Source organism: Halichoerus grypus, chromosome 8 (assembly GCF_964656455.1).
Source record: "Halichoerus grypus chromosome 8, mHalGry1.hap1.1, whole genome shotgun sequence".
In the NCBI taxonomy this organism is placed as follows: Eukaryota; Metazoa; Chordata; class Mammalia; order Carnivora; family Phocidae; genus Halichoerus; species Halichoerus grypus.
Genome location: NC_135719.1, coordinates 22,417,906 through 22,443,958, shown reverse-complemented (window position 1 = coordinate 22,443,958; position 26,053 = coordinate 22,417,906). Strand labels below are relative to the sequence as shown.

Here is a 26,053-nt window from a genome sequence, read left to right as displayed (position 1 = left end):
AGAAGATGTCTTGCCACTAAGCCAGTGGGAATTTGAAATTTCTCCAAGCCAAGGAGCCAATAGACTGGCTAAAACATAAGGTAGAATTCAAAGGGAGCTGATCATGTTTTGATCTCATTTTATGCTTTTCTTCATGCTTGCTTCCAAGATCTAATTGGTGACTATGTTAGAGAATGTTCACCCAGAACAGCGGTACAAAAGAAGGGCATCAAAACATCTTAGATTAATCTGTCTTCCTACATAGATCTTGCCCTTTCCCTGGGCAAGTGGCCATAAGGTACGAACTTTTAAGAATCCAGATTATTGCCATTCCTCAGGTCACCCATAGTTATATGGGAGCCATAGGAAGAACAAGGTGTCTTCTTAACCACACTTTAGCCCAACTGAGAAAGCATCTTGGCCAATGTACAGACCATACGTAAAATGACAACAACCATAATAAAACATACACACAAAATAAAGTTTTGGTTACATGAGATTTTACTATTGCTCTGAACCGTAAAAAGACCAATATAGTGAGCATGGTCGAGCCTTCCTATCATGCTGAGAAGTAACTAAAGCAACAAACTGGACATGAATTTGAAGCCTCTAGCACAGTGGTTTTCAAGCTTGTGGCTGTTAAGTTTCTTGGAGGTGACTATCCAAGGTCGAGGCAGAAGACACAGTTTAATATCTCTTGTGCTTTTGCCCTTCACTTCAGCAGGCTAGTCCCACTGTAAACAAAAACTAGTTTTATAAGAACTAGTTTTAATTGTTACTACTTTGTACAATCACAATTAAAAAGCCAAAATGAAAGGGGCACCCAGCTGGCTCAGTCGGAAGAGCGTGTGACTCTTGATCTCAGGGTCCTGAGTTCAAGCCCCACACTGGGTGTAGATTACTTAAATAATTTTTTTTTAATTAAAAAAAAAAAAAACAAAACATTCACATGCTCCAACTATCATTAACACCAAAGAAAAACCAATATTCTTAAACTCACATCATTCCTTCATTCAGAAGGTATTGGGCTCTTATCATGTGCCTGGCACTGCGCCAGGGGCTGAGACCGTAAGTGAATCGGCTATACTCCCAGCCTCCCAGGAGCTTCCAGCCCCAAGGGAGAGAGAGACACATAAAACTAACCAAAACAGCATGTTTCATCTGTTCTGATAGAAGCGCAGGCACCCAAGAGGAAGTCAATGGTACCAGTATTTTTGGCATACTTGCAAAGTTAGGATTACATTCTGGCAGGGGTTGTTTTTTTTTTTTTTTTTTTTCTGCAACGCTCAACATTCTAATCTCCTCTGATATTTCCACAACCTTGTCTACTTTTATGGGTCCTTCTCTCTGTCTTAAACCTTCAGTAAATGCTCAGATCACAAGCAGCTGAATTTATTCACTCTAGAAGGAAGTCTAAATGTGGCTCATCGGGTGGACTAAAACGAAACTCCATCCTCTGGGAAACAACTTCATCCACTCCTCCCTGCCATGAACAGGACAAGGAGGCAGAAGACACACTAACTGTGTGAGAAACCTACAGCTTCTTTACACAAACCCCAATAAGCCAGGGAGTAATGACCTTGACTAATCCCTCAGAGAAAGAAGAACCTGCTCTGACCCTCTCTACCTGCACCCCGCGCTTCCTTCCACGGCGTTACTATTTCTCTCTCTTGTCCCCACCCTTGCTCTGCCTCACCTGCCGCATCTGCTAAGTCTCAGGTCAGATCACCTCCACGATGAAGTCTTTCCCAGGCAGTTTTCCGTGGCAGGAGGGACCACTCTCTCTTTCAAGCTTCCAAAGCTCTTTGTATCAGTTGTCTGAGTGGATTAGGTCACATTTTCTTGCCTGTCCCCCACAAACTTGAAAATGCCTTGAGGCCAGGGCCCATGACTTATTAATCTTTGTGTCTACAAGTGCCTTGCACTAGGCTGGGAACATCTTACCTACTCGGTAGGTGGGTGTTAAATAAATGCATATGTGAGAAAGATTCCCCAAAGAGCAGGAAGATAACCATTCTTCCCCCTTCTACTAGGTTCTGTATTCTCCATGTTACGCCCATGGCCCTCCCCACACTTCTACTTCCTCCCAGGACCCATCTGCCAAGCCAGGGAGCTCTAAATGCAGTATATAGGCCTGGGGTACAACCAAGTAGACACAGCCAATCTTGCCTAGCTGCGTTCCCCGAGGACTGGCTGACCCAAGCTAACCACCTCCCTCCAGATGAGTAACACACACTCGGGTAATTCCTTCCTGCAAACTGGAGATTTGAATACTGTCTGTCACTCTGCTCTTTTGAACCATCATAATAATGACTAACTAGGTACACTGATTCTACAGTGGCCCCCAAAATATTAATTAGATGCTCGGCCTTCCAGAGATGGCTTAGTCTCATGGAGATGTAACTTACAGCTTGCACCAGGTTACCAAATTTCCATCTGAATCACCAGGTAGCTTTGCTCTGGACTCTCCCTTCTGTTTGGCTGAATATGTACTGTCAGCTGGCTCCCAGTGCCCCACGGATCTGCCAAAGAGGATACGCAGAAAAATCTGGGGCTGTCCTACCTCTGAGAACCAAGGCTGGAACTTATGGTTTGAGTCAGTGGGTTCTGGTAGAAGGACCCTGCACAGTTGCCCTGGGGACAAGGCTTTGGCTCCTTAGCATCTCAGCATCCAAATAGGTCCTACTCCTCAAGGACAGTTTCCTACCATGGTTTGCATCTGCAGTCACACCCCGTTTGTAAAAAAAACAGGCAAAGACTCCTCTCATTGATGAGAAAATGATCCCAAGCGATCAGTAAAACAAAAAACAGACAAACAAACAAACAGCCAACTTTCTGAATGTAGAGACCTACACAGGGGTCATTGCACCTAAGACAGGGAAAAACATCTGGATCTCCTAAGGAAGTAATAATTTTGAAGACAGTCATGAAATGGAATATTGAGACAACTGGGGGAAGGAGGAATACTGTTATCTTCACGCTCCCCACCCTTCGATCCACCCATGCCCCCTAAAGAAGAGATCCTGAAGTCCAGACATGCTTTCGCATATAGCCAAAATGGACAACTTTGTGATATCGACCTCATTAGCAAAAACTCCATGGTGAAACAGTCTTGGTTCTAACCTTGGCTTTGTCACTGACTAGCTATGTATGACCTTGGGCATATTACATAACCTCTCTGTGCCTCGGGACCCACATCTATAATATGGGGATGATATAACTAATGATGTCCTCCTATGTTTGTTGCAAGAGGTAAGTTAAATGACATAAATAGGGGCGCCTGGATGGTTCAGTCATTTGAATGGCCGACTCTTGGTTTTGGCTCAGGTCATGATGTCAGGATCGTGAGGTCGAGCCCAGCACCTGGCTCCATGCGGGGTGTGGAGCCTGCTTAGGATTCTCCCCCTCTCTCTGCCCCTCCCCCACTGCTTGCGCTCTAAGTAAATAAATAAATGACATAAATAAATGAAGTAGGAACGTGCCTGGATCACACAGCTGAGGGGTTCTTCAGATAAAAGTTAACTACGGATGCCACAGATCTACATTAGAAGTATAGGGTACAGAGAGAATTATCCTCATAAGCGTCTACTTGCTTCCATTTGCTGTGAGTAGGTCTACGTGGTTATGATCAGGACAACCACCATAGATTTCATTTGTGATTTGCTTGCTTGCTTTTATTATACATTATTTACTTAATAATATATAACATATACGTTAATATATTTATTTAAAGCAATACATATGTATTTAAAGCAAGCAAATAGCAATATAGAGAGTATATATTTATAGAGACTATAAGTATATCATTATAGAGAATAAAAGGGGGGTCTAAGGAGAGTATTTTCTTAAATTCACTGAATATGGACTTGCTTAGCTCAGAAACCACCCTCATGAGAACCCTGAGGAAGGAAAAACTTAAAAAATAAAGACAAATGATTGGGTCAAACACTACACATCCCCATTTGGTAGGACAGTTAATGGCTCTCTATCGTTGCCACTATGTAAGTTTGTGAAGTAGATTAAAAAGAAAAAGTGGGGAGATGTCCTCCTTGCTATCTGTCCTTCCACTAGCACCTGCAGACAGGTCCTTCTGGTGACATAAATGGACAGCTCTCTGTTCCAACCTGAGAACATTCTTCTGGGGTTCCACGAAGAAATGGGGCTTTTGAGTAAAGGGGAAGTTCTCCTTGTATTTACATCAATGTCTCTCCCCATCACAAGAGGGAGCATGTTGGAGTGATGAAATGTTACTGCTTGTTTTGGTGCTGCAAATTACAGGTTTGCCATGCCCTAGGCTGGGTCCATCTCCCAGAATAAATATGCCCCAGTGATGCCCCATACCCTCGGTGCTTTCTTTTCTTTTTCCCTCTTTCTACCCCCTCATCACTTTACATACAAATGCAAGTGCTCTTTTAACGGGACCTCAAAAAGAAATGGTTATCTCCTACCTTGTTTTCAGGGACACATGACATTGTAAGCGCCTCTGGTTCATCCCCAAAATACAGAAAGTGCAAGATCATGACTCTCAGCCCTAGAAGCAGCAGGCTTGGAGAGGATTCGCTGACCTGGATGCCTACTACTCTCAGCTGAGGGGTTCAGGCACTGAGGCCTCTCCCTGGCTCTCTGCAGACTGGGGCAGGTCTCCAGGGAAGGGCACTGCTCTGTCCCAGAGAGAGGCTCCGTTTTGCTCTCCAAGTGAGCTGATTTCTCTCTTGAGTCCAGGCTGGGACAGAAGCTGGCTTCCAGTAAGGTCTGCCTGGTTCCATCCAGGCCTGGCATATTGCTAGCTGGCTAAGCTTAGTCAGGGCTCTCAACTTCCCTGAAGCTCAGTTTCCCCAGCAGAAAAAAAGGAGTCAATAGTGGTACCTGTGTCTTAGGGGTGTGTGAGGATGTAAAGAGATAACTGCAGGTAAGGGGCTTGGCCATCTACAGGGCTCAGTGATGCATTTCTGTCCCCTTATTTCTATTTTCTCCATGTCTTTTCTGAAAAAATCTTTCTAGCTGTTGACAAGCGACTTTGGTTAACGCCAAAGGTTAATGCCCGGTGAAAATCACTGCTGGGCAAAGTTTAGAGATGGGAGGGGGGTCAAGACTGCATATAGATTTCATCAGGACTGGGCGGTGGACAAAGGCAGCAGGTGTAGATGGAGCTGAGGAGTGGGCCTGAGCCAAGGCACACATCACAAGCCCAGTTTTGCGGTCCTGGGTGAGAAGGGTCTTTTGTTGACCAGACCCACCTAGGTCTTGCTATTGATCCAGGGCAAGAAGAACGAGGTTTTGCCCTTGACTCCTTATGGGGCTCTGAAGCCCTCTCTCCCTTGGGTGTCTCCTCCATTCAGATGCAGAGCGAGGCAAGTGGGGGACTATCGGTGTAGGGGACGCTGAGGTGCAAATCCAAGAACCCGCGGTTCCAAGAAGAGAAAACTGGGTCCAGATGCGGACTGGGTCCTATTTTTTTTCTGTCCTCCACTGAGCCTTGAAGTAATCTACCCCCAACGCAGACCAAGGTCTCCTGATCAAAACCACTTTCCCAATTCTTGCATATTACTGAGCTCCCCAATGCCATCTCCACCTGATCGCTGCTGCAGGAGACCACGAGGTCCAGGGGCAGGGAATTCTGCACACCTCATCTCCTGACCACATAGGAAAGGAAAAGAATTTGGTTTTGCAGAAAAGTAGATGTAAGCGGTGGGGTTGTTGGGTGGAGAGAGGATGCGCCCCCAGCTCTTAGGACCACAGAGCGCATGCTCCTTCACCTTGCTGGATGTCTCCAAGAGCAATAGACTTTTTGGTTCCGAAGACACATTAGGTCTAGCAAACCCCGGAGGAGGCTGAAGATCTCTCAGGGAAAGAAAAGTTCAATCGGAGTCACATTGATGCATGTGGTGGATGCCAAGTTCCCCCCTCCATGTCCTCTCAAGATCTCCTTGGCCTCGTGCCTACACACACACACACACACACACACACACACACACACAGGTTAGGTGAGTCCCGAACAAAGGCCATAAGGCTTTCCCACCCAGCTGCAGAGGGCCAACCACGGTGGTTTCTCCTCCACCGAAGGCTTTGCTCCTTCTTGCCTGTCCTGCCTCTGGTTTCAGCCTCAAGCTCCCCTGGACAGTTCTTTTGAGCCTAACTGATTTCTGCCCCGCAGCGCACTGGACAGAGAGGGGAGCCCAGCATGGCAGGGAATGTCTTAGCCTTCTCTGGCTGACCTGTGCAACTGAGACAGAGAATGCTCAGGTCCGTGGGGTACCCAGGGCGCTGGTCCCAGCCTCACTCTGGTCACCTCCCAGGGCCTGTGAGGCACAATCCAGCCTCTAGTACTCGCCTTTCCCTTTTCCTGGCCTTTAAACTAGCCATGGGGATCTTATTGGGGCGTTGGAGTAGGGAGATCCCCCTACCCCCTCCTCCCCATTTCTTTCAACCTGCTGCCCTTCAGGGTGCGTTGAAGGCCAGGCGATCCTGGCTGGGGGGCTGTGTGTGGGGGGGGTTATCGTATGATTCTAAATTTTGCTCTTTGCGCCTAGAAAGCTGTGTGCAGCCCGCAAAAGAGGGGCCAGTGCAGAATGAGTGGTTCCAGAGAAAAGTGTTGGCCTTGCGGTCACAGCGAGGACACTGCTGCGGGGTAAGGGAGATGCGCCCAAGGGTGAGAGGGGTGAAGGAAGTTTCCACAGGCCCAAGAAAGGCCAGAGGTTGCAGGAGAAACGGAGATGATGAATCTTGCTGGCTCCAACGTCTGGCCCCGACCCCCAGGGCAGACATGTGAGGCCAGGGATCTTGATCAGAGTCTGAGTGGGGTGGGGGGAGCACAAGAAGGGGCATCTCCTCATCAGGCCCCAACCATTGGCTCCTAGCCCCGGGGCAGGAAACTTTCCTATCTCCTCGGGGCGATTTGGTATCCCGAGAGGCCAGGCCAAGGCTGGGGGAAGGAAGCGGTGGAGGGTGCGCTTCCCAAGCACCTCCAGCTGAGGCAGGGAGGGCTGAGAATCCACGTCCAATGGAACAGGGAGGGCAAAGGCCTTGGTAGTGCCGAGTTCCCTCCCGACCCCAATATTGACTTTCCCAGTTTCTGCAATTCCAGGTCCTAACCCTCATTCAGTCTCAGCTTCGAGTTCCAGCCCACTCGGGGTGCCCGGCCGGGTTAGGGACGTCCGCTGCCCGGGATGGATTCGCCAGGGGCCAGGTTCCTGCAGCGCCGCCCGGGGACGCGTCAAGCCCTATGCCCCCAATCCCGGCGCGGCAGTTCTGCCTGGTGGGCGGCTGGCGACGGCGGAAAGAGGACAGGCAGTCGCAGGCCGCGCGCACAACTTTTTTGAAACGCTTTGCTGTCCCCCTGAAAGGTGTTATAACAGCAATTCAATTACAGTAAATGGAGCACATCGTCCTCGCAGCTGGAAAGTCGGTAACTAACTGTGACCGACCGGTGCAAAGGAATGCGGCTAAACCACGTTACCTTTTTTTTTTTTTTTAATTCCCCGCTCTTCCTACAAAGTCCCACTCTTTCCGTCTTTTCTTCGCTCCCTATTAATTGTAGCTGGACCTCAGGTTAATTAACTCCAAAGTGCTTAGTCTATCTGGACAGAAACACACTGAGAAATTGGCACGAGATCCTAAAAACTGGACGTGGCCTCAGAAAGATCGCCCGAAGTTCCTCGCATTTTCTTCCACCGCTCTAGCTGTTGCCTCCAAGGAGCAGAGTTTTAGTCCTCGGTGGCAAAGCCTGCCTGGGAATGTGGCCACCTGGGCGTGCATGGGTACATGGCTGGGCTTAGGTCAGGGAGCCTCCTACCAGGAGATGGTGCCCACTAAATCTCCCGTGGCATCGGCTGGAGGCACCCAAGGAAAAGTCGGGTCTGTTCCTAGTGCGCCGCACTTGGAGTTCCTTGGAGATAACAGACACACTGGCCATTCGCGTGGTGGCAGGTGCATTTCATGCTAAACTTTAAATAGCGTTCCGTGAAATTAACAATATCCACAAAAACGAGGCAAGGTGTTGTGGGGGGGAGGACGAGGCCAGAAAGAGCTGCTTACTTTCCAGGATAGTGGTAAATCATTACTATACTCCATATGCCAAAGTATGGAGGGAGGGATGGAGGAGGGGGAGAATCCCTCACAAGTCAGCCTCGGCAATCATTTAAATAAAGGTAAAATTAACATTGGCTCCCTTGAAGTTAGAGAGTAAGATGGCTTAAAAGCGCATTTTATTTATGTCATACTAAAACGGAAAGAAACGCGTTGCCTCGATTGGTGTTTTTAGTTTCATGATGTTGTTTAAAAAGAGGTCAAGATGGCAGCGTGGGAATTCGAGTACTTTCTCGCCGACCCTGCGGGGCGGGCCTCCTCCAGCAGCCACGGGAGGTTTCCGACGCTGGAAATGCTCAGTTTTCCGCGCCAGTGATAACGCAGCCGGAAGATGCCTCGGGTGGCTCCGCCTCGCCCTATCCAGCACTCGCTAGACCCGGGGATGTTTTAGTGCTTCACTCCTGGAGAGGGCAGAGCGCGCGAGATAGGCGTTGGGACGGGGTTCCGGCCGTGGCCGCCCAGCCGCCAGTGGCCCTGAGTTCTCCACCTGAGCCCCGCACCTTCCCTGACCTGGGCGGCGCCCCCAGGGCCAGCCTGGCCGGAGGAGGCTCAGCAGCTGCAAAGAGGGGTGCAAACAGGGTCTCCTAACTCGATGCCAGCCAGGCAGAGGCGCGCGGGGCCCAGCCCAGGGTTTGGCCCGAGATGATCCTGGAGCAGAAGTGCTCGGCGCCCGCACTGCCCGAGACGCACTGAGCTCTGGCCCAAGGGCAGCCAGAGGCGTTGGGTTGTTTTCGGCTTTGTGTGCTTTAAAAACTAGAGACCCGAGTTCCTCTCCAGCTCCGTGAAGCCTCTGACCTCTAGTCTACAATTCTCCGCTGGGCTCTGACTTATTTATTTATCTTTTGTAAGGCGAGAATGGGACAGCGACAGGAAGGTTACTCGCGTGTCCTCAATTCCCGGGGCTGGCGATGGTAGGAAACGAGGACCCATCAGTATAACCAGACGTCACCGGCAGCCTGTGATTTGGAGTCGTCACCCTTGTCCCGGCCCCTGGAGTTCCTGGTGAAGTGGTTGCAGAAAGGACATTCAGCGCGGGTTCCTGGCGGGGTCCGAGTTTCATAGGTTTCACCTCCCCTCATGGTCCGAGAAAACCCCTCTGATTGCGGGCAAAGCGGGCAGCCCTCAAGACCGCTTCGCTACTGGCGTGGGGGTTTTTTGATTTTTTGTTTTTTTTACGGAGGCTCCTGCCAGCTCTGCATTCTGCAGTAAGGATTACCCCCAAGACCTCCCACATTCCCCCCGAGGAGCCTGGAATCCCTCTCGGGCCTGGTTGAGGGGAAATCCCGGGCACTCAGCACGCCGGCGGTCCCCGCTGGGCCCGGGCGCGGCTCATGCCCGGAGGAGGCAGAGTCCCCCCCTTCCTCCTTCCTGACTCTCCCCGCTTCCTCTGGTTATCCTGCCGGCCCCTTTTCACTCCAGGCGCTTCTCGGGGTGCCAGGAAAGGCCCCGTAGTGTATTCACTGCACTAAACCTCGCTTTTAAAGCCCAGCAGGGGGGCTTGGTCCACGGTGGGAGACAGAGAAAGAGCGAGATTGAGGGCCCTGTGGGCGGCCCTTCTGTAAAGAGAAAGTTCCCCTTCGTTTGCATCTCTGCTCGAGTTTTTAAAAGTTATACTTGGAACCTGCTGCCTATGCCTGTAACTGTGGTTCTGGGGGAAGAGGAGGGATGGAGAAGCATATTTTGAGGGTCGAGGCCGCCCTGCACACATAGGGCCGCCCTTTCCAAAGCCTCCAGGGCGGGCAGTTCTGCGGCCGGAATTGGCCACTTGGGTGTCTGCGAAAGCTCTAAATATGGGACTTGAGGGGCACGCAGACTCCACTTTTCTCCGCCTTCCTTCCAGAATCACCAAACCCAGGGCACGCGGGGCCGAGTTCTCCCTCTCTGCCGGGCACGATCAGAGCTGCAGCACCTGGGGCCTGTCCCACCGCCCAGCGACCTGCGGGGTCCTCCCGCTGTGCCTCAAATCTGGGGCGCTCGTAGCCGCGGCCCCAAACGACAGACGCTGGAGGAGCCAAGGATTTGAACTTGTAAAACCAGTCAGGGCAACTCTTAAAACTTTTCTGTTTCTGTCCACCTGTTAAAGAACACAGGTTATTAACGGTTTGAGTCGGTAACTCGGAACAGGAGACCTTCTTTCTATTGGCCTCTTTTCCACCTGGGGTTCCTCCCCAGGAGCGATCTCCTAATATATGCACTTAAGGGAAGTTCTTAAGAATCTTACTTTTGCTCATCTTGGTCTCAGAGCTGATGAAACCAAATTATGATTCAGATTATTTCCCCCAAATACCTTCTTGTTTGTCTAAGATAGCCAGCTAAAAATTAAAATTGGCAAAGTGATGATAAATTAGTCCTCATTTTACTCTTCCTGAAGTTCGCTAAGCCAGTAGAAACTGTTTGAGATGATTTCCTCTTTTGGTATACACAGCATTCCTTCTGGTTGTTGGAAAAGTGTTCTCCAGCCCTAACTGTCTAATCAGCTTTTTTGCCTCTACTGAGCCTGGTCCCATTTCAGAGTTCCTTAGTTTGATCTGTTCTCATAGAACTCCCCCTCCCCAGTTCCTTTTATTTTCTTTCCCCTGGTGGATCAATCACAGAGACAATTGATTTTTCTGTGCCCTGTTTGAACCAGAAAGTGCTGACATCTTGGGGGGTGGGCAAAATATGAGTGAGCATTAACTCCCATGAAATAAGAGACAGCCAGGCCAGTCTCCGGGTTTAGATTAAAGTTGTGTGTGCATACATATATGTAAGTGTATACTCAGGTCTATACACCTGATCTTGCATACAATTGTCAGTGGTAAGAAATTTCAGTGTAATGCAGGAACACACCCTAAATGAGAAATCATCTTAATAAGCCAGACGAATGAAGAGGAGAGCCAAACCTAAATGTCCAGGAGTAGATCATTAATTATGAAATCCCAAACTCTTGAGCTATGGTCCTATACTGGCCAGAAAAGAATAATTTTTCCCCTCTTTTATTGGAAATAAGACCCTAAATTCCTTTTGACTAAAATGAAGTTACGAGACAAGATGCAATTTTCTCTTTCTTTTCTGACAACTCTGTCATCCAAAGGATCACAGCCATGTCAGAGTATCTGTCTTGGAAAGAAAAAAAGAGAGAGAGAGAGAGCTAGTGAGAGAAGCCCTGCAGCCCATGGCCATCTTTGCATCAAAATTTTCCAGACCTCTATTTTTGATTGTGATCCCACTGATCTGAGTTTGAAATGCGAGCGCAGTGAAGCCCCTAAGCCTTCAATCGTGTGAAATTTTCAAAAGATCTCTAGAAGCAATCTCAGGCTGCCTGACCCCTGACAGGCGCCGATCTCTTTATTCCTCTCTCTGCCAGCACTTCATTTGTTGGAATATCTTTCAGATTTGCACCTCCAGATGACAAACCTGAGTGTTTATTATGTGTACATGAATCGGAAATCTTCAAGCCCGCACAAAAGCACCATCTTAAACATAATATTTAATTTCCCAGCCTAAGTGCCTCCTTCTTTATTTGCTTTTCATTAGCTTAAATATTTTTTTCCAGGTCTCCCTTGTGTCACTTTGATATTTAGATGATTCTCTCTTTTAATCATCATTTCCCCCTTGAAAAATCCCCTGTCACCGGCTCACACTGCAGTGTCACTGTGTGGCGGGCGGCGAGGCCGCAGAGCCAGATGCAGAGTGGTTCTGGGTGTGTGGGGGGGGGCGCCGATCCAGGCGGGATGGGGGCCCTTGAGGTGACAGAGAAACGCTTGCTTTTAACTAGCGGCCAGAGCTGGGTCGGGATCAGTGATGACCCTCTTCATTCCACCTTTCCTCCTCAGGCCCTTTTAAATTCCTTCCATTATTTATTTTATTTATTTTTTAAACCACACACACAAAACAAAACCTCAGGTGCCTTACAAAGGTGGTTTAGCAGCTGGGACTCTGCCCCGGTGCTTATAGGCTCTAAGCGTGGGCTCAGGGTTTAGACTTCTCACCCAAATGAGTCAGGCACTCCCTCCTACCTGCCTTTCTTGGGATCCCTAAATCCTGGGGCACTGGGGACATTAGAGGGAAAGGTGGGAGCTACTTGGGAGAGGGCTGCTTTGTTAAAATGCCCTCTGCCAAATAATTCCACAGACAAGATTTTGGGGTGGATGACACTGCCCACCCCTCCCCTCCCCCAATCTCAGATCCCAGCCGGGCCCCCAGGTGGACTGAGTTGAGACAGAGTTGCACGCCAGCCCCACACAAGCAGGAGGTGAATCACCACCCCCAAGTACAGTTCCAGGTCGGGAGGTGGTGGGCATTGCCTGAACTGCCCCCCCTCTGTGTTTGGATGGGCCGTGTTGCTATCATTAACTTATTAAACCCCTTCGTAATTATTTTAATTTGACTCCAAAAAATACTTTGGGCGGCGTTGCGATGTGTTTGTATTTATCCATCCCCCCCATAAAACCTGTGTTAAAACAAATGTTACTTTTCTCTCTCTGTACATAGACCCTCCCTTTTTGAAATAGACCGCAGGGACTGCCATTAGATCGAATGGCAAGTCTTTATGGAAAGTGTTTTGCATAATTACATACCAAAGCCAGAACAGTCACCTCCACATTTTATGGGTCACAAACCATCAACAATTGCCACATTATTGTCCACGAAACCTTAGTCCCTTCATTGACGGAGCGGACTCCACTGCCTAATCTAGAACGAGAGAGGATAGAAATTTCTTCTAATAAGAACCCGAGAAGATTAGGTCCCCACTGACAACGTGTTTACATATAGTTATAAAGTTCAGAGGACCGACGGGGAGAGGAAAGGAAATCGGACTAGGCCTGATTAGGAGCAGCGCATCGGTCTAATATAGATAGTGCATCAAAAGGAGCGGCTGAATGCCTCTCCCCTTTTCAGATCTGACCCCTTTCCTACCTTTGTGATGCAGTAATTAAGATATTCTTATTTAGACAGACAGCTTCTCTGGTAACTGAATAATATTAGCTCCTTTGATGTCAAACTTTTGACAGTTATCACACCAGCACTGGGCAATTTAACACAAATGCCCTCCTTAAAAAGAAAAAAAAAAAAAAACACAGAAAAAGAAGAAGGAGAAGGAAAGAAAGAAAAAAGAAAGAAAAAAAGGAAGTAAAAGAAAACCCGCATCGGCTTTGAAGAAATCTAGTAAGTGTGATCCTTAGTACCAAATGATCTAAATCGCCGCCGACAGGCCGCCCGGCTATAAATTACATTCGATGTTACATAATGAAGCCGAATTTGGGTTTTAGCTCATTGAGCAGTATTGGTGGAAACTAGATCGGAAGCCTCCCAACTCCTGCACCTCCATTCCCTACCCCCCAGAGCCGCTGCCCAGATCCGGACGCAGGAAAGCTCCACAAAGTCGGCAGGGTCAGGGCAAGGATGGGGGGAAGTGGGTCCGGCCGGAGAGTCGGGCAAGACCAGCCACCTACTCTCGGGATGACACCTCGCCATTGCTTGCGGAGCTTGGTCGCCAAATCTGGGATTTGCCAGATGGCAGGATTATTTTAGCGTCTGTTATATTATGTGTGTGGGGGGTGCGGGTGGAGAGCGAAGGCAGGAAGTCCAGAGACCGCGCTGGTCCCTTTAAAATACACGCACGTTGCCTCTCTGCCCACTGTCGGGCTTGGACCGTTCCCGGAGCTCTGGGATCTCCCGGCCACCCTGCGGCAGACAGCAGGCGGAATCTCCGCCACCCCTGCCCTTGGGTGCGGGCCCACGGCCCGCATCTCTGGACCCGGGACCCGGTCCCCAGATGCGAGCAGCTGGGGGAGGAGGAGAGCGCTTCCCTCAGAGGAGAAAAGGAGGGGGGTGGGGTGGGTAGGAGAACTGGAAGGGAAGGGGGCAGAGAGGGCGGGTTAGGAGGGATGAGACTGTGACGGTGACACCTGGAAGGCATTGTCCTTGCGAGCGACACCTGTCAATCTCCGCTCCGGGGTCCCGGGGCCGGGGGCGGGGAGGCCGCGGGTCTCCGCGGTGATGTCATCGCCGAGTCCCTTCCCGGCGGAGGGCGGAGAGGACGGGGAGGGGCGCAGAAACCCGGCGGGCTGGGAGAAGGGTGGGGGAGGAACAGAAAGAAAATAAACAGAAATCACTCTCACTCGCCGCGTCCTCTGCTCCGGATTTACATGGAAATCAATAATCCAACTTTAGTGTTATTTCTTATCTTGATTGACCCCGTCTTGCCTTTTCACTGGGGGAGGAGGAGTAGGGTTACAGCGTCCCATCCCACAACCCGCAATCCTTGGAGGGGGGGGCTGTTACCCCAAAGCCTTGAGGTGCCTGACCCTCCTTCCAGACCCAGCTCCCTCTTTTCCTGGCGGCTCTTCCAAGCGCAGGCTTCAGGCTTAAGGAGGAAACACTTGGGGATGAGTTTTGAAAGTCTTCCGATATTGCAGGGGGCGAGGGGAGAGTTAATTAACGCAGGGCTTGCTCAGCAAGTGGGAGAGGGGGCCTCGGCGTGGGTGGGCGGGCCAGGTCCGACACCCGGGTGCGCGCAGCGCGGGAGGCGTGTGATCTGGAGGCCCCAGCTCGGAGGCCCCGGCTGGGGGAAAGTGATCTGCAGTGGCCTCCGCGGGGGGCTGCTGAGGTGCCCCAGGCAGTGGCCCGCAGGTCCCGGGGAAATTCTGATCTCCCACCTACTGCGCTCTCACCCCCACCCCACCGAGCACTACCGGACTCTCCCTCTTCCTATTCTTTTCGCCCTGAGCTCATTAGCAGCCTGCCAGGGGCCTGATTTATGGAAACGCTCGGGCGGGCGGAGACGCGCGGCTAGCCGAGTCCTGGCTGCCTCGGGGCGGAGTGGAGGAGGAGTTTCCACCGGCCTACTCCGACGAGTTTTCCCCCCGCCCCGCCGGAAGCTGGCAGTTGCAGTCCCTCCTCCCCACCCTCCACCCAGGCGGGTCCTGGAGGCCCCCCGCGCCCTCGGCGCCCCAGCCTGGGACTCCGGGCACCCTGGCGCCAGCGGGGCGGGCGGGGGCGGTGGCCGCGTAGCCTACTGCGGAGTCTCGGGCGCGCAGGTTCCAGCCCCAGCTGACCCGGAGGGCAAGTTGGGCGCAGATAGGGCGGGAGCCTCCCTTCCCACGTTCGGGTCTCCAAAAAAAGGGAAATCGGACCCGAAGCGGGGAGGGGATGGTGCCCGAGGTCCGCACCAGGCTCCCAGGCCGGGAGGAGGCGTCGCAGGCCAGGATGGGGCCGAAGGGAGCCACCAGCCCAGCTAGCCGTCCCCCCCCCCAGAAGCTAGGGACTGTCCCAGGGGAGGGCGTGGTCCACTTCACTCTCCCTCCCCCTCGCCCCACTTTCTCCGGGGTCTCATCCTCAGAGGGTCCTCGGCGTTGCAGCCTCCAGTCAAGAGTCTGGGAATTTTGAGCTAGGCGAATGCAGGGCCACAGACCGTCCCTAGAGCCACCCAGCCAGGCACCTGCCCAAAGACGCGGGCACCGCCTTCTCGCCCTCCGTGGCTTGTTCTCCGCGGTCAAACGGGTTGACGCAGACATGAGGATGGAGAGAGAAACGGGTGGAAGAGCGTCAAGCGAGGATGTGCACCAGCACCTGTTGCTGGTGCTCCAGGAGTCTGGCGAGGACGCTAAATGACCAACCTGTCCAACAAGCAACGACGGAGGGCGGCAAAGGAGAGGGGGAAGCGTCTGTACCCTCCCCACGTCCGGGAAGCGTTGGAGGAAAGAGAGACTAGCCGACCCAGAAGGCCAGACACCCCGGGCATGTTCTCCTGCTCAGACTTGGGATGGGATAGGGATATGAGGTTGAAGTCACTGGGAAGAGGGCCATGCCCCAAGTCTGGCTATAATGAAAATTGCAGTTGAGGGGAAATGAGATCTACAAGAAAGTGCGTAAAATGTATTTTAAAACACCCTACCAGTTCACCCTCCAGAAACCGTATCTGGACTCTGACCCAGGCAGGTGCAGAGTTGAGATCCTTCTCCCCCATCAGGATACCTCCAAATGCCTGGCGCAGTCCGTCTCCTTCCTGGAGTTCCCTCCCAGATTAGGGCCATTTGATGTGACTGAGAACCCAATGTCCCCACCCCTAGAGCCTCAGGGAAATACGATTTCCTGCTCATCTTCCTCACCTTCCCCCCTCCCCCAACTCCGCCACCACCATTTCCAAAGAGTTAGTAAGGCCAGGGTGTCATTCAGGCCCTGGCCAGGCTAAATGCCCATCTATATCGTGCCATTCAGTCTCCTGAATTTCCAACTGTACTGAAGGCTGGGTTACCTGCCCAGACATACTAGGGTGGCCCAAATCCGTGGTCGAAGTCTCAGCGGAAATGGAGACCCGCCCCCAACAAAATGTCTCTTCAGACATCGCGGGTCTCAGGCTGGCTCCATCACCCCAGGGCCACCCTCCAGGCGCAGGGCCTCTGGGGGTACCCCCAGCCCGCAGCTCTTGCAGGCCGACTCCAGGACCCACAGCTCGCACAGCAAATGTTGGCTGCTAGGCGCCCAAATAATATTCTCCATTCGTCTTTTTTAAAGTTGATTTATAGCAATCGACAGGTTAAAGCCTCATCTGACTCCATTACTTTTAAAAGCTGTCTATTTCACAACTGTCACTTTTCATCACTTAACTCAAATAAATACTTGAAGAAATGAATTGGAAGAGACTTTTAGATCATGTTTATAATTCTTGGTCGCTACGTTAACATTCCTAATGACCTGACCCTCTGGATTTCTGTAGACTTCTAAATTGGGCCGAAAATTCCTGCATTTATACTAGAAAACTTCAAGGAAGGTGAGGTGGCCAGAAATACCGGCTAAAAGAAGTGCAGCTGGTAGGGAGTAGGCGGTATTCTGGGCAAAGCTTCCCAGCGGCTGCCAGGGCCCAGGCCGGGTGCCCAAGGCCACTGCGGAGGGCGGCGGTCCTGGGTCAAGGCGTTCCCATGCAACAAACTGCTGAAAAGAGGGCCCAGCCTAACCGCCACGCTGCTCGCTTTGCTCCCGCTTCGCAGAGCCGGGCTGCAAACCCATGAGGAAATTCATTCAGAATGGAAATGATGCTCATTTTGACTATTACTATTATTTTTTCTATCGTTTCAAAAACGGTTTTAAATGGCCCCCACGACCACAGGTTGAGTACGTCCGCGTGAAAGGCACTTCGTGCTGGTCATCGTTGACCTAGAGCTTGTTAGATGGCCAGGGAAGGCAGAAGTGTGGAAACGAAATCGCAAGGATGGAAGTGCGTTCAATAAATCGAAATAGTTTCTTCTTCAATTTTACTGCCATTTGCCAATGCTGGGTCCTCTAAGGCTGGTGTCACCCCCCTTCTCTTTCTCTTTTTCCCACCCACTCACACAGAACCATCTCTTAGAAGTAGAAAAAGAGAGAGAGAGAAAGAAAGAAAGAAAAAAAAAGAAAGAAAGAGAAAGAAAGAAAGAAAGAAAGAAAAGGAAAAGCTAGAAAAGGAAGGGGGGAAAAGTAAAGAACGAAAAGGGAAGGAAAGGAAAAATACAGGAAAAAAAAAAAGAAAAACCTAGCAAACAGGAAAACTGCCTAGTTTGGAGGACAAAGCAGTATAAAGTGCATAAGATTTTCTTTCCTTTATTTTTTCTTAAAACAAGAAAAAATAAAGAAGTCTCCCGACCCTGGGGCGGAAGAGTTGGGCGACTCCCTGGCGTGTTAGGGTCTGGCCTCCCCCCCACTGGGCAGAGGCCGAACCCCCGCGCGCGGGTCCCGGAGGCTCTGAGGTCCCCGCACCCTCGCGTCGGCCCCGCCCGGGTCCCACCGCGAACACGAACTTCGCAGATTCCCCGGAGCAACAGAGCCGGGACCGTGCGCCGGGTCTTGGCTCCCTGCCGCCGCCAGCCTGCCCCCGGGCGTGGCCTCAGGCCTTCGCCCACCCTGCGGACCGGTTGGCCCAGAGGGTCTCAGTGCTCTCCGACTTTCGGTGCCGAGGCGAGAGAAAGCCGGCGGGAACCTGGCTCGGCGGCCACTGCCTCGCTGCGGGAACGCGTCGGCGGCCGGCGGCTCGGTGCGCTGCCGTACCCTGGAGCGCCACCTCGCTGCGGAAACTGGAATTGCATGGCCATGCTCCCAGCCTTCTGCCGCCTAACTTGACCGTCACCGGACTTTCCCCTTCATCAAAACCTTAAGAGAAGCCGAAACGCACAGGCCTTCTTCCAATCGGTTAAAAGCTATTATCTGTGACTGACATATCGCACAATGTCTGCACTGGGATGAAGGGAAAATAACAGGAGAAAGAGAAAAATATATAGGTACAATTTCACCGAGTCTAAGCAGTGACGCTGCTTTGATAGGAAAGATAAAATAAATGAGAGATGTCTTCTTGGAGGCCATGAGTTCGGGCCGCCAAGTGCGGGCCACTCACCTGAGGCCAATGCAAATATTTCGAAGGAGGCCTATGAAGTCATCCCTTCCCAATTACAATTCCACCCAAATTCAGTCATTCTGGTGGGTCGGACATTAGAGGGGCTCTGCCAGGCCATGTCAGTGGTGAGCCTACCAAACCTCGTACCCCCACAGCCTTGGGCTCTGCTGACAAAGTCACCACAAAATGCAGCCCCTAAACATATACACCTGTCGGCAGGTGAAAGCAGCAACGGCGAGAGGTACAAATTACAGTGCATTTGACCCTATCTCATCCAGGTGGCAACTTAAGAGGTTTGCCCCACTCTTAAGCCCCCACGACTAAAAAATAGACAGAAACATTAATTCACTTATATGGTGAGTCTTTGCTTCAATTTGTTTTCAAAGTGCATCATCCCAGAGATAAATGTTATAGGTAAAAACAAATTTCACGAAACAAGATTTTTTTTCTGTGAAGATTCCAAACATAGTGTTAAAAGCAGGGAGTCTATCTTGTGGTCCTTAGAGAATTTGTGCAGTTTCTTTGTTTTGAGGGGGGCATAGTCCTTTTTCTAATGTAGTTTTAACTACAAGTTTGTTTTTGGTTTTGTTTTAAGGAGCTCAGTCATCAGAATGATGACTGAACTGGGGACCATGGGGGTGGGGGAGAGTGTGTACGTGGTAATGTATAAGCCCCTGCATTTTCCTGCCTGAGCAAACCCAACATACAGACCCTTTCTTGAATCTTTGCCCTCCCTAAGTTCACAGGGTGGCGATGGAGGGAGTGCTCCCTTGCCCTGTAACCAACGCTCCCCACTGCAGATTAGGAGACTCTCAGAGAGTCCCCCACCTTTGCTCAAAAACTACAGGGCTGGGCCAGGAAAAAAACCAAGTTGGTTTTCTTGTTGTTTATCCCTTCTCCATCAAGCTAGATTCTTGACAGACCAAACAGGAAAGAGGCCCCAATTTCTTCGCAGGACTTGAATGAGGATCCCTCACCCTGGCCAGCTGAGGAGGGGTGGCCTGGTCTCTGGGAGTCTTGGGGTTTTCTTGCCTGGAGGGATGCTACCTTGGGGAGAAGGAAGCTGTTGAGAGATCTTGGGAGCTAAAAGGCAACAGCTGGGAGGGTCCTGGGATCCACTGAGGGACAACAGTGAGGAACAGGGACCAAAACAGAAGAGAGTAGAGCATTAGAAAATGAAATGCTTCAATCTACCTGCCTACAGTTTTGAGAAGGGGAGTCTCTAAATTAGAAAGGTTTGCCTCTCTCCCTCTCCCTCTCCCCTTCCCTCCCTCCTTCTTTACCTCCCTTCATTTCTCTCTCTCCCAACCCCTCCTCTTCTCACATTCAGATTTTCTGTTTTTTTTTTTTTTTTTTTTTTCCCACGGAATAATGCCTGGAGATGAAAAATGATTTTTATTGCTATTACACTTCCTACCGCAAGATGCAGCGCAAGGCGGCAGAGTTTGTATTACAACTATGTCACAATGTTTCACTGATGCAAAACATGTAGCCAGAGGGTGTTGCTAATGACTCCTGGATTAGAGCGAGATTGAGCCTGAGAAGAAGAGTGAGAACAGGAGAGACAGAGGAAGGGAGAAGAGAGAGGAATTCCATTAGAGAAAGGGAGGAGGGGAAATACCATAGAATCAGGTCTAATAATCTGATCAGGATATTTTCAGATTTCAGTGCTCTCTCCAAACTTGAGAGTGAGCTAGAGAGAGACCAATATCCTTTTAAGCACCACAGAGGGGTTTTTTTTGTTTTTGTTTTTTTTTTGCATGTTAATAACTATTAATTATGCTTACAGCCAGTTAGCTGAAGAATTGTCCTTTGGAAAGAATCAAACTTTGGAAAACGCTTAATATCTGATTAAAGGCTTTTCCTGGAGCCGAGGCCGCTCGGAAGGAGGTGGGGACCCGGTAATCACCCAAGGGGGTGCGGAGCGCAGCGAGGCCTGCAGAGGCTCACGGGCCCCGCCCGTGGTGGTGCCACACATGTACACACGCCTGTGACAGCCTGGTGGGCCCAGGGTGCCCCGGCGGGGCCGGCGCGGAGCGCCGAGGCGCAGCCTGCGGCCCGGACTCGGGCTCGGCCTCTGCTTGGTCTTGGCGGAAAGGTCCCTCCGGGCTCCGATCTCCCCGGCGCCCTCCCCCGGGACGAGCTCTACTTAGGGAAGCGGGAGGTTTCGCGGTTCCTACCGTGGCCCAGGCCGGTCCCACCGCCCTGCAGTCCGCTTCTGCCCCCCGGGGCACAGCGAGGAGGGCATTCCCTCGGGGCTGAGGCCCTTTGAACCCGGGGAGCCCTCGGCTCCCGCCCGGGCGCGCGGAGCTCGCTCGGGGCCCGGCTGCGGAGCGGAGTGTGGGTGGCGGGTGGGGTTGAAGGGGAGTGGGGGAGGCGGGAGGGGGCGGAGGGGCGGGGGCGGGAGCCGGGCGTTAAGCCTGGAAGCTTGGCTGTTTACCCAAACGATTTTCCTTTCAGGCCCGAGACGCCAATGAGACAAGATCAAACTCCCCTCTTCGCTCTGTGTGCGTGTGTGTGTGTGTGTGTGTGTGTGTGTGTGTGTGTGTGTGTCGCCTCCTCCAAGCCGAGCTTTGTGAATGGGGGCTCCAGGACGCCGGCTGGGAGGGACCGGAGGCCGACCCGGGCACCAGCGCCTCCTCCCGGGGGCTAGGAGAAGCCAGGCGGAGGGCGCCCCAGACACAGTGGTCCGGAGCGACAGAAGCAAGCGACAGGGACACAGGCCGCGGAGAGATCAGGGCCGCGTCCCCGAAGGCCGAGCGGGGAGACTTACGGTCGTGTGTGGGAGGGGGAGAGGGAGAATAATATGAATCACATCCTCCTTACAGTTCCTTAATTTCCGATCCCTCCAAAGCTTAAATCTAGCTCCTTGGGCCACTGATTTCTCGCCGACTCCTTCGCTCGAGATATATTAGTTGCAAATTAGGCCAAGGTTTTGGCGATTAGGGTACAATGCAGGCCGCGTGACACGCGCCGCTGGGCCTGCGCCTGGGTCCCTCCTCGCGCCGAAAAACGATGAGAAAGCGAGAGAGGATGGATGGTCAGTATTGACAAGACATTTGTCATTTTTAAAGGGGTCCACATCCAAGAATATCCATCAGCCTGGGGGGTGGGGGAGGGAAGCGCTGATGAGGGGACGAAGTCCCAGCCCGCGGCGCAGCAAGTGATCGCGGTCCTGGGCGTGGCTCCGGGCCTGCTCCAAGGGCCGTCGAGAACTGAAATGTTGTTTGCAAAATAACAACAACGATACTTTTAGTATGACTGATAAGAAGAATCAGGAAGACGGAGTTGTATTTATTTAAGATCGTAAAACAAAACCCGGCTACACGGCGTTGTACATATATTGAGTGGCGCTGTCTCCGACAACTCATTCCTTTCGGCCTGGCGATTAAAAGCTTACCCAGATAATTGTTTCTGGAAGAAAAAGGTGTCATTCCGCTGCTTCTGACTCATCTACTCTTGCTCCTCCTGCCTCGGCCTGCCCCTGATCCCCACCCCTCCTTACACACACACACACACACACTCTCTCTCTCTCTCTCTGTCCCTCACCAAAGGGTCCCTTTTTTATGGTTTGTTTTTAAACGACGAACCACCATCCCCTGTCCCAGGATGTTCTTATTTAGCCGAAATTCCCCTGCCCTGGCGCTGACCTGCAATAGGGACCCGCTAACATTTGCTTCAGGCTTCAGCCTCTTCTGCTCCCGGTGGCCCAGGCCTGGACGAACACCCTGGGGCAAGAACCGCAGAGGTTTCGGGTGTTTTACAGGCATTTTAGGGTAGAGGGCTGTGGCTCCAGGGCTCAGAGGGGGCTGGGGTAGCTGGCCAATCCCTGGGCATGAGTAGGGGTCTTGGGGACCCCAGCTAGGCAATGATTGGTCTGTGAGAGACTGAGATGCCGACGGAGGAGACCTGATGTGCCTCATGATTACAACAGCCAGCATTTATTGAGTGCTTACTATGTACCAGTTATTGTGCCCATAGCCCTGGGAGCCTCCAAATCTGAGGGCAAACCATAGTGACCAAGGGTAGGCCTCGGAGCAGGGAAGTCGGGATAGGGCAGGCAGGTAGCTAGGTAGGTGCGATTGGGTGGCCCGGGTAGAGGTTTCTACCCCGAACCGTATTCTCCGGGCCAGGAGAGGCGGGACGCTGCTGGGCGCCAGGAGCGGGGCCAAGGCGTCCTCCCTCCCTGCCTGCGATCGGCTGTGGCCGGGCAGAGGGAAGGCCAAACAGGTTCCAGTGACATTCCCACTTCTTCGCACTGGAACGCCAGAAGAAAGCAGACTGAGCAGTGAGGGCCGCGAAGGCCAGGCCTGGGCGGATGGCGAACGCTCGGCGAGCCGAGGCCAGGCTCACAGCCAGGCCCGGGGCCCCGCGTCCTGCGCCTCCTCCCGCCCAGGGCGCCGCCGCACTGCTCCAGGCGAGGTGCGCCTCCCTCGCGGTGCCAGGGGGGCGCCTGACCGACTCCGGGGCCGCGGCAGCCGAGGAGGGAGTCTCCGGCTTCCGAGGCCTGGTGCGCGCCCCGGGCAGCAGCAGGGCGCGGGCCGGGCGGCCCTGGGAGCACTCAGGCCGCTCCCGGCCCCGCCACAGCCCGCGGGGTTTCTCCAGCTGGCGGTCCGAGGCCGCTCCCGAGAGCAGGAGTTCTGCTGCATTCACTGCCTCCCCTCCCATCCCCCTAAAGCAGGGGCTGAGACTCGTCGGTGACCCCGTGCCGTGCCCCGAGAGGGTGGAAAAAAGCAGGCGCTGAGCTCTGTCTGGAGACAAAAGGCCTCCGCGCTCAGGCTCCTTCGGGCTCAGCCGCGGCGCGTTTCGCACCCGCCTCCACCTATGCAGAGGAGGCGGGGGCAGGTAGAAGTGTGCTTGCATGCGTGGCTTGGAGTAGAGAGCCTTGATTGATCCCAGAAATTGGACGCCTCCGAGTCCAAGGGCAGAGGCAGGGCCAGGGCATCTGCTCCAAAAATATATAGTCTGCCCCCAGCCCTCCCCGCCAGCCCCCATCCAGATATCCTTGTATAAAGGGGGCCCCCCTCGTTGCCGTTTTTTTCTTTCTAGTCTCCTTGCAAATCACCTGGCAGCTAGAAAACGCTCGTCCCTAATATCGACCTACGGAGGTTACTTCTTTCCCTAAAAACGACTCCGGCTTTCCTTCTTCTAGGAGACCTAAGGGAGACTTCACTGGTTTTAAGATTAAAAAAAAAAAAATCTTTAGAATCTCTCTGGGTGTGAGATGTGGTTGGAACAGGCAGAGTCTCCTGCCTCCCCACACGGACTCCCTGCTGCACCTGGAAAGCTAGTCCTGCGAAGAAGAAATAGTCTTTTCCTGCAGTCTATCATTTCGGTATTACAAATAACAACCGTAGAGCGAGAAATACCCCTGGCCTAAGAATATTGATAGATGATAGTAGCGATATTCACAATCGATCCTTTAATAGGCCAACGTCATAAATCATGTTCAATTCCCTGACAGCACAGTACTTCACTTAATAATATAATTAAGATTAAAACTCGAGAGGTATTGGAGGCAGCGGGTATTGATAGCTTCGAAAATTGCATTCTGGATATGATGGTGAAAGGGGAAGGGGACTTTGGAAAATACAACCCCCTTCCCAAAATGTGAGGTCTTCCCTTTGCTCCTGTCCTGGGAACCCCTTTGACCCTGCTCCCCCCCCCCCCACACACACACAAACACATCTCCCCCCCCACCAGTAATCCCCATCTTTGATAGGTGAGCTGAGAGTAGGCTGGCTCTTTCCTAGAAATGTTAAGGAGGACGATAAAAAGAGATGGGGCTTGGCTTGGGTGGGTTTCCTGAATTTAGGAAACCTTTAAAGGTCCATTCCTTCAGCCTTGAATCTGGAGGGCGGGGAAAAAAAATGTTCAGGAGACCTAGGAAATGATATTGTTTGGTTTTTTCAATAGGATTAATTTCCTCGACAGTGTTTCTGAAATTACATATAAATCACTGAACATCTGCAGGTATATGCCAGTCCACTCCATCCCTGCAGTTTTAACTGCCCGTGAACCTTTCCAGCAATTGTTTTCCAGTCCAGATCAGGCCTCAGGATGGAAACGAAAACTTCACATGAAGAGTAAAACCAGAGGGGCAGGGTCCCGCGCAGGGGTGACGATCTGCTCTTTGCTTCATGGATAAAGCTGATCGTAAGTGTGGCTAAAATTATTTCAAAGAGCGGAATATTAATCAAGTCAATCAGAGCTGACAAATGAGAAATATTTGAAAGTCAGTGGTAATTTACAACTTTGTTATTAGTTAAGAATCGCCTGCCTTGTAGCAGTAATTAATAACACTTAGAGAGGAACCATTTGGAAATCCCCCTCCCATTCTTTTTATTTTCCTCTGTCTCTTAAGGAAGGAAAGAGAGAAAGGAAGCAAATGAGTGATCAGTAGAAACAGGAAAAACACTGAGTCGTTAGTGGGGAGAACAAAACTGGAAAATATAAAAGAAAGGGAAAAAAAAAAAAGATTAGCCCCGTGGGGGGCCATCAGGAAATAAAGAAAATATAGGAGGAGGGGTAGTAAATCATAAGGGTAGTAACCATACCCCATGAGCAGGCTGGCTAAAGGTTGAATTTCAAATGGCCCAGAAACCCCATCAAAATGAACAGTGCTGCTAAAAAATCTTGAAAGTAGCTCAGCTCTGAATCAAGGCAGAGCTCAGGGCATTGTCTGTTTTGTTGTTGTTAACAATGTATTTCTTTATAGCCCAGGAGCAGACGTGTGCAGGCTCTTTCCCAAATTCCATCCCTGGAGACCGGACTGGCTTTCATGTTTCTGGTGTTAACTCTCCGCTTGGTCACAGACAATCCCCTTCCCCAGTCTTACACTGATTATTAGATTGTCTCAGCCCCACCTAAACAACACACCAAAATAATGACTTGTTGAAAAACTATAAATCATTTCAATGTCTGAGCTTGGAAAGCCACTTCAGTCAACAGGCTTGCTGTGAAAAGGTAAAGAAATTTCCAACCTTCTGCTCACTGAGGAAAAACTGCTACTTCCCTGAAGTTTCATTTGTTGGATGGGGGAATTTTCTAGATTGGTTAAAAAAGGATGGTGGGGGGGGGGGTGGATAACTTTGGCAAACTTTATCTGGTCTTTATTATAAGCCTCAGTCTTGTCTCATTGAGCTCAGGCTACAAAAGGTAGCTAGAGATTGAGATTTATTGGTCTCTAAATGAAAAGATTCATTTGATATAAGAGGTTAACTCAAAGTTCCTATACCGTGACTGGCTTCGGCAAATGCCTCTGTGGAGTCAGCACAAAAGCAGTTCAAAGAAATCTTAAAAACACACACAGATATAGACCCACAAACACACTCGCCCACTTAAGCCGCAAATGCAATTCTCTTTTCTTTGTTGTTTCTTCTGTCATTACAAATCTCCAGCCTCTTTCTAGGTGGCTGGGATGGTTGGCTCCCCCCATGCACACGCAGCTGAACTTTGCCATTTTATATCTTTTGCTTTTACTAGCAGTGAATGAAAGAATAAGGGGGGGGGGGAGGGATAAAGTAAAAGGGGAGAAGAGAACTAATTCAAATAAAGCAGAATACGTTTGTAAATGAGGTGGAGGGGAAAGAGAGAGAGAGAGAAAGAAAGAGAGAGGGAGATGTGGATGGAGGAAAGGAG

At 51.3% G+C, this 26,053-nt stretch overlaps 1 long non-coding RNA gene across 4 annotated transcripts in view; it reads right to left on the bottom strand.

Moving 5' to 3' along the window:
- LOC144382739 (uncharacterized) overlaps positions 1 to 20,747 on the bottom strand; it is a 40,274-nt gene extending 19,527 nt beyond the window's left edge. For all 4 annotated transcript variants that reach the window (XR_013450121.1, XR_013450124.1, XR_013450122.1 and 1 more), the window contains exon 1: positions 20,593 to 20,747. This is a non-coding gene — a long non-coding RNA (uncharacterized LOC144382739). The remainder of the gene's footprint in view (positions 1 to 20,592) is intronic.
- Between the last annotated feature and the right edge of the window lie 5,306 nt (positions 20,748 to 26,053).